Below are 10,395 nucleotides of genomic sequence, written 5' to 3' on the forward strand. Positions count from 1 at the left end.
ACACTGCTGGGAGAGAGACTGAGAGACTATTGCCTGAGAGAGGGTGGGCTGAGAGACAGCATGTTCCTGAACTTGAATTGTAGCCTGGTGCTTCCCTAATAAACCCTATAATCTGTGAGTTCTGTGTGGCCACTGCATTGAATTATCGAACCCAGTGGAGAGGTGGTGGGTGCTATGGGAGGAATGGTTGGTGTCAAGGTTGGTGAAAGGGCTGGACGGAAGCAGCATATCTGGCCTCGCAGGAATAGGCCTTGCGCTGCCGATGGTGATTCTGTCTTTCTCTTGTGGGCTTAGAGGAGGTCAGAAGATGCAGCCTCCTTGCTTCTTTGGTACCTGGCCGGTATGTGGATTACATCACTCACAGTAGAATTAAAACAACGGACAGTGTTTGTACTGGGCAATCATTCCATTCTCCTGCAACATCAGCCAGTTCAGACAGACTAGGGAGACAGGCCTGGTGCCCTACTTCCTAAAACCAGCCAAAGAACAATTCCTAGGTGTCACAGTGGTTGGACCTGCAAGCGATCGTGGGGCGGGGTGGCTGAGAGCGGGCAGCTCCCCACAAGGAAGAAGCGCTGGCCAGCACTGCCCCACCCTCTGGGTCACCAGCCTGCTCCAGTGCACTGCAGCCGCCTCTGTGCTTCTGAGCACCTTCCAGCCCAGGGGCTGCATCTTCTGGCCCCGGACCAGACAGTGTTCTCCTGTGACCCAGAAGGCTTCCTTTGGCTCATTTCCACAAGTTGGTCTCCAGGCCTTTCCTTCTAGTCTGTCTCAGTTTGTGAGCTCTGCTGAAACCTACTCTGTTGTCCTGTGTCCAGGGACATAGGTCAGTGGGCTGGGCTCAGCTGCTCCCCTCCAGTGCTTGGGTCACCAGGAAGGAGCCAACGGGACATGGACCTTGACTGCCGCTGCTCCTAGAGCCCCATCAGTGGCAGTCTGATGGGGGAAGGGTTGGTCCTAGGCTGAGGCCTCCCGGCCAGCCAGCCAGGAACCTGAGTGATTTCCGGGCTCGGTGCCCATTTCCTCTCCAGGGCAGTGCTGACCTGGGGCTTCCTTAGTGGCCACTGTGGCCCCACACCCTCGGCAGACTCCCTGCGGGGGGCTGGACAGCCTTGGGTTTCTGGCAGCGGCTGGGGGTCTTTCATGTTCTCCGCAAAGCAGCCTGGACCCCTGCCCTCTCCTCGAGGCCCCTCCCACCAGAGGCCCAGAAGAAACCAATGGCCCAGGTGACTTAGGGGTCCATGTCCACAGTTCCTGGCTTGTCCACTGAACTGGAAGCCGAGGCCACCGTGGGAGGTGTGTGGATGACAGAGGGGAGGCACAGCCACGACAGAGGTGCAGCAACTGGGGAGACTTCGGGTCTGGGACCCCAGCCACTCTCCCGGCTTCCCTTCCATCGCGTGCCTCCCGAAACCCTGGTGCAAACTTGCCTTCCGTATTTGGGTCATTTCCACCTCTTGGCAAGGCTGTACGAAATGCACATTTTGACCATTTGGGGGTGCAAACAAGTGACTTGCCTGTCTGAACACAGGGCAGGCGCTGGGCGCAGCTGGCCCCGCAGCTCATCCCATGGCTCTGCACGCTTGCCTTGAGACCCCCTTCTGCGCTTTGTCCCTCTAGTAGCACAAGGGTGAGACGGTCATTAACAAGAAAAGACCAAAAGACCAGAGCTGTCAGGGGCTGACCTGTAGGCGAGGAGAGGCAAGGGTCCCGCCATGGACACCCGGGCCTCAGGGGGCATGGGCTGGCCAGGGGCAGTGCAGGGGTAGCTCCTCCCACATCAGTCACGAAATGACAGCTGAGCCGACGCATGTGTTCCACAGGCACAGGAAGGCGGTGGCAAAGATGACCCACGGGGAGACGCACATGGTGACACCCGGTGACCTGGTGCAGGTTTGCCCACTGTGAGGGTGCACGGGCTGAGGAGTGCACACAGGACCCAGCCACGCAGGCATTGGCAGCCCCACGCCAGTGGACGGTGGTGATGGCCGGTAGAGGCATGAGGTGTGGGTTCAGATTGCTAAACTTCCGGGGACTAGGAGCCTGGCGGGCCACAGGGCAGCACAGTTCAGCCGTGGGGGTGAAGGGTTGGGCACACGCTAATGCATGCCCCTTCACTCCTCCGCTCTCCCCTCTCTGATGCAACATCCAGGTTGGGTGGAAATAGTGTGAATTGTGGGGGCGTAGCCGCTATCACAGGTGATACTGCATCTTCCACGCTTGTAAACTGTCCTTGTAAACCTCTTCTAGTTTCAGGGCTTCAGTGTTGCAGTGGGTAAAGCACTCAGCTGCTAACCAAAAGGTCAGTGGTTGGCGCCCACCAGCTTTTGGGCTAGTGGGAGAAAGATGAGGCAGTCAGCTTCAGTAAAGATCAGTGTTCTTGGAAGCCCTCCGAGGCAGTTCTACTCTGTCCTGGACGGTCAGTATGAGTCAGAAGCGACTTGGAGCAGTGGGGCTGGGGCGGGGGTTCCCGGGGCTGGAGTCGCTGGGCAGTGTGCATGGCTCACCAAGAGGCTGCCGTCCACCCAGAGGTGCTGCACATGAAAGGCCTGGTTACGTGTTTCTGGAAAGCAGCCGTTGAAAACCTATGGAGCACAGTTCTACCCTGACACAGGGCTCCGAGAGGCAGGTCAACGCCAGGGACGCTGGCTCTGTTTTCAGGGCAGTTTCTTCCAGGCCTGGGCCTGCCATCCTGTGGCGAGTGACACTGCTCCTGGCTGTTGGACGAGGAGGAGCTGAGAGCACCAGGACCAGCCCGACTCCGTGTGTCCCCCTAGCCAGGAGCCGGGGGCCAGCTTGGCTGCTGCCAGAAGCGTCCCCAGCGTCCTCCCGCGTGGGGCTCCGCCAGCAGCGGCTTGTGCTCTGCGTTGCAGAGAGATCACCTTACTGATGACTGTCGCATGGCAGAAGGTGGAGAATCAGGAACTTCCGGGTGCCTGTGGCATAACTGGCTGGTGCTGTCATGTCTTTATCAGGCCGTCCCTTCAGCCTCACCTGGGCTTCTGCCAAGCAGCTGGTGGTGGGACGTGTGATGTGGTCGGGGCCTAGCCTCCTGCACCCTCCTCGTGCACACAGGGCGGTCCTATTCCTTAAAGAATGTAACTTGGGTACTTACTTTTCCAAAAGCATTGCACCATATTTAACCATCTCAGGTAGAGACAAGCGCAAGCCGCTCAGCCCCCGTTACTGTTTTCTTTCATTTTCTGTGCTTGCTCTGGTTCCTAGTGCTGCTCTGCCGTGAATACAACAAATGGGAGGCTTGAACAAACAGGAGTTTGGAGGCTTTAAGTCGGAGTTCAAAGTGCCAGGCTCTAGGGGCTGGCTGAAAGCCCCTCAATCTTGGGCTTCAGCTCTGCCTCCTGCTCCCGGCCCATTGAAGCTAGAAGCTTTTCTTCACTCAGCTGCTGGCTGCTGAGGCTGACAAGCCCAAGGTTGACAAGTGAAAAGGCACAGTCCCAATGTTACCAAACCACATGGCAGGCCATTGATTCAAGTCCATTGAAAGTTCCAAGGTCAGCAGAGCATGGCAGGCTGCTGAACAACGACACAGCTACATGCAGGGTTCAAGTGTGCCATGAGCTAGAGACCGTTCCCCAAGGCTTCTCCTTTTATACAGGAAGCAGACCACAGTCCCCAAGGCAGCTACTCAGCTGCTCACAGTAGATTCCACCATGGAGTTGATTACCAGTCTTATCATGGGGAATACTACCCAGCCGTTCAACCAGGCACAGCCAAGTTGACACACAAACTTAACTGCCACACTTGTCATCCACCTTTTCTCATCCAAATCTGTCCTCTAAACTTGTAGCCTGTTCTCACACTTCAAAATATGTTTTGATCACTGTTTTCCGGGTTCATCAACATGCTTGCACTTGTGTATCTTACTGGCTGTGTGATTGTCTCTTGTGTGGGCGTGCCTTGATTCTTTTCCCCGCCCACTACTGCAGTGCTGCAGGGCTGAAGCAGCGATCTGACGCACACGTCCAGTTAGAGGACAATTCCCGGGCCCTGGTGTCCCAGTGCCTGAGGTATTTGACTGCTAAGCAGAAGGTTGGCTTAGCAACCACAAGCCACTTTGCAGAAAGAAGACTGGGCAATCCACTTCTGTAAAGATTTACTGCTTCAGAAACTCAGTGGGGGTCGCTGTGAGTTGGAATCCACTCGATGGCAGTGGGTTTGGGGATTGTGTGTGTGTGTGTGTGTGTGTGTGTGTTGCTGCACACTTTGGGAGCAGAGGCGCTGGTGGCTTTTGCAGGACAAATGGCCCCAGGAGGAAGAAGAGGAGGAGGAGGCGGCTGCTTGCTGGGGAGCAAGGGCCGGCCCCACATTGAGAGATTCAGGCTCCAGGGCTCCAGGTGTCTTACCCACTGCGTGCGCAGCCTCCCCTGCCCTCTCTGCTGGGGGATGTGCACAGAAACAGGACCCAGCATCTGATGTGGCCACGTCGCCCTAACTTCCAGTCCAGTGTCTTCTGTCTTTGTCTGGGAGCTGTGGTGGCCGGCTTGTGCGCATGCACGTGGAGAAAAGTCCATCACAGGCCCTCCTTGTGCTGACTTGGGCAACTGTGAAGTCAAGTCCCATGAGAAAAGCAAACTTTCCGTGCAGGCAAGCGTGTGCCTGCTCCCCAGTGAGGAGTGCCTGGGCCGTGTGAACAGCTAATGGGCTCTGCTGCTCACCGACGTGTCGGCAGTTTGAGTCCCCCCGAAGCACCTTGGAAGAAAGGCCTGGTAACCTGCTAAGTCACTGAGCTGGGTTAGCCTGGAGGAGCCGGCTGCTTCCCGAGGCTCCTCCAGCTCGGGCCACAGCTGAGGGCCCATCCGCCTCGTCACTCTGCCCGTTAACGAGGAGTCTCTCTGCCAGTGTGGAGTCAGAGGGGCCCTGGCCTGCACACCAATCACGGCTTTGTGGGGTGGCCAGCCTGTCTCCCTGACGTCCCTGTGAGCATCGGCTGTGAGCTGGGAAGTGCTCCTGCCTGGCCCTCCTTCAATCCCACCCCACGTGGGAGTTGCTGCCTCTGCCCTCCACTGAGTCCTCCTCCCTCCCCGCCCTTTCCCTGGAGCCCCCCCTGGCTGGGCCCCGAGTCCACAGCTCCACGATGGCTGTGAGGCGCTCGCACTGTCTCCGTTGCTGTGAGGGCGGAGACAACGTGCCCTCAGGATTGGAGGTCGTGTGTCCCTCTCCTGCACGGGCCTGGTGGGATGACCTCACGCATGAGGGCAGGGTGGCTCAGTGCAGGATCCCCACTTTCTGTGCTGGAGACCTGGGTTCCGTTAGAGCCAGTGCACCTCATGCACACACCAACGGTCTGTCTGTCCATCAGTGGAGGCGTGCGTGCTGCTGGGACGCTGCCTGGGCGTCAGAGGAGCTTCCGGTCTGATGGACGAGGCGAGAGGGCCAGGTGATGCCCTTGTGAAAGTCTGCCGGTAAACCCTTAAGGGTCACAAGGATCCAGTCACCAAGGACCAAGGGGAAGGGGCAGCCGGGCAGTTTTCGGTCCGTTGTGTGTGGAGTCCTCATGAGTGGGGGGCTGCCTCCACAGCAGCCCACGGTTTCACACATGGGACTGTTAGCCTCACAGCTCACTTGTAGGAAGGGGTGGCCACTTCCTATGCAGCCAGCTCCGAGGGGGCCGTATTGGGCCCACTGGTCAGAGCAGGTCAAGACCAAATCGCCTTGGGGAGACTGCTTTCCTCAGAACTGTTGGAGCCTGGCTGCACACGGGGCCCGAGGCTGACAGCCCCCCAGGAGTTGGTGCCGCGGTGGTGGCGGCCAGCGGAGCTGGCTCTTAGCCGTCTCCCAAGATCACTGCTGCACCAGGGGCGCCCTCCTCCACTGACCGCACTCGGGTCTGTGGCGGGCGGAGACCGTGGCCTGGGAGCCAGAAGCCAGAGGGCCCTGCTGCTGGGGCTGGGAGGGGGCCGGCGGCGCAGACACACCGAGTCCCAGGCGGTTTCGTTCTGAAAACGCCGGAGGAAGATGGCTGTTTTCAGGAAGCAAGTGGTAATGATTAGAGTGAGGGTCTAAGCTGTCGTTTCGTCATAAAAGGTGAGTTCCCATGCTGCAGAAAACTAGTCCTTTCCTCTGTGCTGATGACAGGGTTCCTTCCAGGGCGGTAATTGCTCATCTCGGTATGAATGCGTGACAGACATGTGATTAGCCTCCACCCGGCCGTCCCTTTCTGCGGATCGGAAGCATGGGTTTAGCTCATTCTGCCCCGTATCAAAGATGGTGATTAAGCGAAGGCCACCGTGCCCTGGGTGCTGTTGTCTGGCAGCGCGCGTGGTGTCCCTCTCCGCGATGCAGGCGTGCTGCGTCCCTGGGCCTTTCGGGAAGGCTCTGTGCTAAACTGTGTGTCATAAGAAGCAGGAGACCTTTGTGACCGAGCAAACTGCAAGCTCAGACTCTGCAGTAAAAGCCCTGGCAGGAGCCTGCCCGTGTGTGGAGCCGCGGGTCGGGCTGGCCGTGAAGTGAGAGAGCAGAGGGCAGACAGGGCTCTGCGAGCGGGGCCTGCAGGTGCGAGGCTCCCTAAGGACTGCCCCTCAGAAGGTGAGGGGAGCACCTAGCCGGGCGCCCAAGGAGGGGCGCAGCCTCGCTGGGATCCATGTGCAAGGAGAGCAAGGCTATGGCTGGTCTTGACACACCACTAGCAACAAGATATGGTGGAATGCCGTGGTTTATCCTGCTGTCTGACACCTGCTCTGGGCCAGCAGGGAGAGGAGTGCATTTTGGCCAGTGGGGGGGTGGGGGGGGGGGGGCTGTCCACTCGCCGGGGGCAGATCAGGCTGGGTCTCCCAGCATCCTCCCTTCCCATCCCTCCTGCACCCCGTGTCTGCAGCCACTCTCCACCTCGAACAGTGCAATGAGGTGAGCGGGGCCCACCTCACCAGCACACAGCAGGTCCACGTGAGTCATTGGCCAGGTTGAAGCGGCAGGGGTCCCGCCTAGCCCGACCTGCCCGTTGGCTGTGGCCTCATTTCCCTGGGCTGACAGGTTCCTGTGGACTGGATGGCACCTAAGAACAACAGCAGACTTCTGCTTCTTTGGCCCCTGAGTGTTCCAGTCTTCAGGAGGCACTGTCAGGTGGCAGTGGACGTGACGAGCATGACACACATTGCCTGCTTCTGGTACCTGCGGGCCCAGGGAGTCTGGAATGTTCTAGCCCCAAATCTGCATGTCTTTTTCCCTGATCTCATCCTGGGGTCCTCAGAGGGGCACACCCTCAAGCCCAAATTCCCCATGTATCCCCAATAGGTTGGCCTGTGGGTGCAAATAGTGCACGCGCTCAGCCGCTAACCAAAAGGTTGGTGGTTCGAGTCCACCAGGGGTGCCTTGGAAGAAAGGCCTGGTGTTCTGCTTCCAGAAAACCAGCCACTGAGGCACTGGAGCACAGCTCGGCGATGGAGCTGAGATTTCCAAACTGGGTTTGTCTGGAAGGGTTCACGCCACAAGCTGGTGAGACTGCCTGAGGGGCTGGCGCCCTGGGGCTCACTGAGCACAGGCGGAGGGAGGTGCTCATGCCAGCTCGCGGCGCCCACCCTCCTCCTCCCAGTTGCTGCGTGGGATGGCTCAGCTGCCTCCCCGTCCCAGGCAGGTGCTGGCCGGCAGCACAGCCCTCAGAGGCCCTGGCCTGGCTTCTCCAGGCCCTCTTCTGGCAGTCAGACTCCTGCACAGTCCAGGAAGGAAGAAGGCCCTGCCGTGCCCAAGTTCTGCAGTGTAACCCAGGGCAGGGGTGGGTCTGTGTCCACTCAGCTGGGCCGTGGTGTCCAAGGCTTTGCTTGGACTCTAGTCTCTGGGATGCTGCTGCGAAGATACCTGTGGACCCGAGGAACACTGACGCCAGGTGATACTCCCCCATAAGGGGGTGGGCCTCATCCAATCAGGTGGTTCTCTCCCGTAAAGTGAGTGGGCCAAATTCAATCTGTTGAAGGCTTGAGGAGCAAATAGTGGCTCAGATCCCTGGGACTATGGCACAGGTGCCTGCTGCCTGCCCCACGGATTGTGAACTTGCCAGCCCCACGATCTCCTGAGCAGGCTCCTCAGAGTCGACCTCTCTCTCTGGCATGTTGTTTCTGTTTCTCCACGGAACCCTAAGACGCTAGAGTTCAATTAAATAACACCAGTCCCCCCACAACATGGTTCGGATCCCCTCACCAGTTCAGAACTGTTCTGGAAAGTGCAAACTTGGCTGCTGGCCCTTCTATACACATCACATGTGCATCTTGTCAGGGGCCAATCATGTCACTTCTCTCAAAGGCCCTGGGGTCCAACTCAGCCCTGACAGGAAAGCCCACAGCTGTGGTGCCTCCTGGTCGACCCACGTGACATTCTGTGCCGATGAGGGACTGGCCAGCAGAGAGGAAATGGCAGCGCAGACAGGAGGCACTGGACCCTAAGGTGACATTCCAACAGGAGGCGGAACTCACAGCCAGAGACCGCCGGCACTGCACCGTGAAGGCTGGCGACACTGCCACCGGAGCGGAGTGCAGCAGACCCGGGACATCAACGAAGAGCGGGAGGAACAAGGAGACCCCCAGCCAGCGACGCTGATTCAAACGTCAGGGGAAAGGTGCCCTTGGAGACTTCTCGCGGGTCGAATGCACCAGGGGTGAATGACGGCAGCCCGCCTACACTTCGAGGGAGCGTGTGCTGAGTCAGGCCTGGGCATGCGCCCCCGTGGAAGCTGTGCACAGTGGGGGCAGGGCATGCTGCCACAAAGGCTTAAACGTGTTCATTTTCAACGTCTCACAGGTTTTGTGAGGAGATCTGGCAGTGCAGTGGTTAGACACTCCTCTGCTGAGGGAAAGGTTGGCGGTTTGAACTCACCAGGTGCTCTGCAGGAGGAAGATAAGGGAGTCTGCTTCCATAAAGACTGACAGCCTTGGGGACCCTCTGGGGCAGTTCCACTCTGTCCTGCCCTGGTGTCTCTGAGTCTTAATCACTGATGGGCACTGTGCTGGATGACAAGGTCCAAAGTCAATGTTAGCTTTGATGACTTTTCCCCACTACATTTATAATCGACGGAAAGTTTGCTCTCCTCTGACAGACACAGAGATCAGAGCCACGCTTTTGTCAGTTACTGAGGTTCTGTGTGGTCACCTGCAAGTGTCCTGGGTGGCCACCCCCACTGTGGTCACCTTCCCTGTGGTCACCTTCCCTGTGGCCACTTCACAGTCCTGGTGGTCACCTTCCCTGTGGCCACTTCACGGTCCTGGGTGGTCACCTGCACTGTGGTGACTTCCCAGTCTAGGGTGGTCACCTTCCCTGTGGTCACCTCCGTGGTCCTGCACTGCTGGGTGCAGCAAGGACGGCCCGTGCTAAGACCAGGCGGTGGCCCAGGGCTGGGTGCTGGGTGGGGGCAGGAGGTTCCGGAGGCCCGCACTACGTCCCCCTGCCCAGCACTGCTCGTGGGCCGCGAGCTGTCAGAGTGTCCAAGACGATGGCCCTGCTCCAGAGCTTTCTGCCCTCTCTGGTGTTTGGCCAAACTCTGAGGGCAAATGGAGCCCCTCCAGGGCGCCAGGTGAAATACGGACTGGTCTAGAGTAAGTGTCCGGGAAGGCAGCTGCGGGCCACTGGCAGGGTCCGGGAGGCGCTGTCACCACGCACCCGGCCAGCCCAGGCCTGGCGGGGAGAGCTGTAGGGCGGCCACCCAGCTGCGGACACGGCGCTGCGCTGGGGCCGGGAACCCCAAGCACCCTTCCCCACGGGCCCTCGTGGGTGTCTGCTGTGGACGGCTCGGGTCTGCAGGGCCCAGCCACTGGCCCCCAGGGCCCAGCTGTCCCTGCGGGAGGCTGGAGGAGCCCGGGGGCTCCCTAGGGTTTCTGGGGCAGACGTTCTCCCCTGAAAAGCCCCAGCTTGGTGTTTGTGTCCTCAGGCTGCAGAGCTGTGGGGGGTCCACAGAGCTCAGCCTGTGTGGGCGGGGAGCCCCTCCACACACTCAGCTCCCAGCTGGGCTGTGGGGCCCTCCTTCCTTCAGCTCTCCTGCTGCAGCTCCAAGAGACTGTCACCTGCTTGCAAACTGGCGTTTCTATGACTGGAAAAGCAGCCCCCAACGGCACAGTCAGGGAGCCAGTCCGCCACGCTGCCAGAACCAGGGCCAGCCAGGAGCAGAGGACCTGCCCGGTGTGCCCAGGGCCCTGCAGGGACACCTGCTGCAGGTAAAGTGTGTGCAAACCAGTGAGTTAGGCGCAGGGCACAGAGCCGAGGCTGGACAGCGCGGCGGGGTGGGCTGTGCACACGGATTCCTGCGTAGTGAAGATGGCAGTGAACGGTACTTGACAGAACTGTGGGACTTGCTACGCCAACCAGGTGCCTTGCAGCCAGTTCTGACTCACGGCGACCCCACGTGTGTCAGAGTGGAGCTGCGCTCCAGGCCTTTCAACGACTGGCTTTTCCCAA

The sequence above is a fragment of the Orycteropus afer genome, unplaced genomic scaffold (genome assembly GCF_000298275.1).
Source record: "Orycteropus afer afer isolate SDZICR_OR568_19922 unplaced genomic scaffold, OryAfe1.0 scaffold00273, whole genome shotgun sequence".
Taxonomy (NCBI): Eukaryota; Metazoa; Chordata; class Mammalia; order Tubulidentata; family Orycteropodidae; genus Orycteropus; species Orycteropus afer.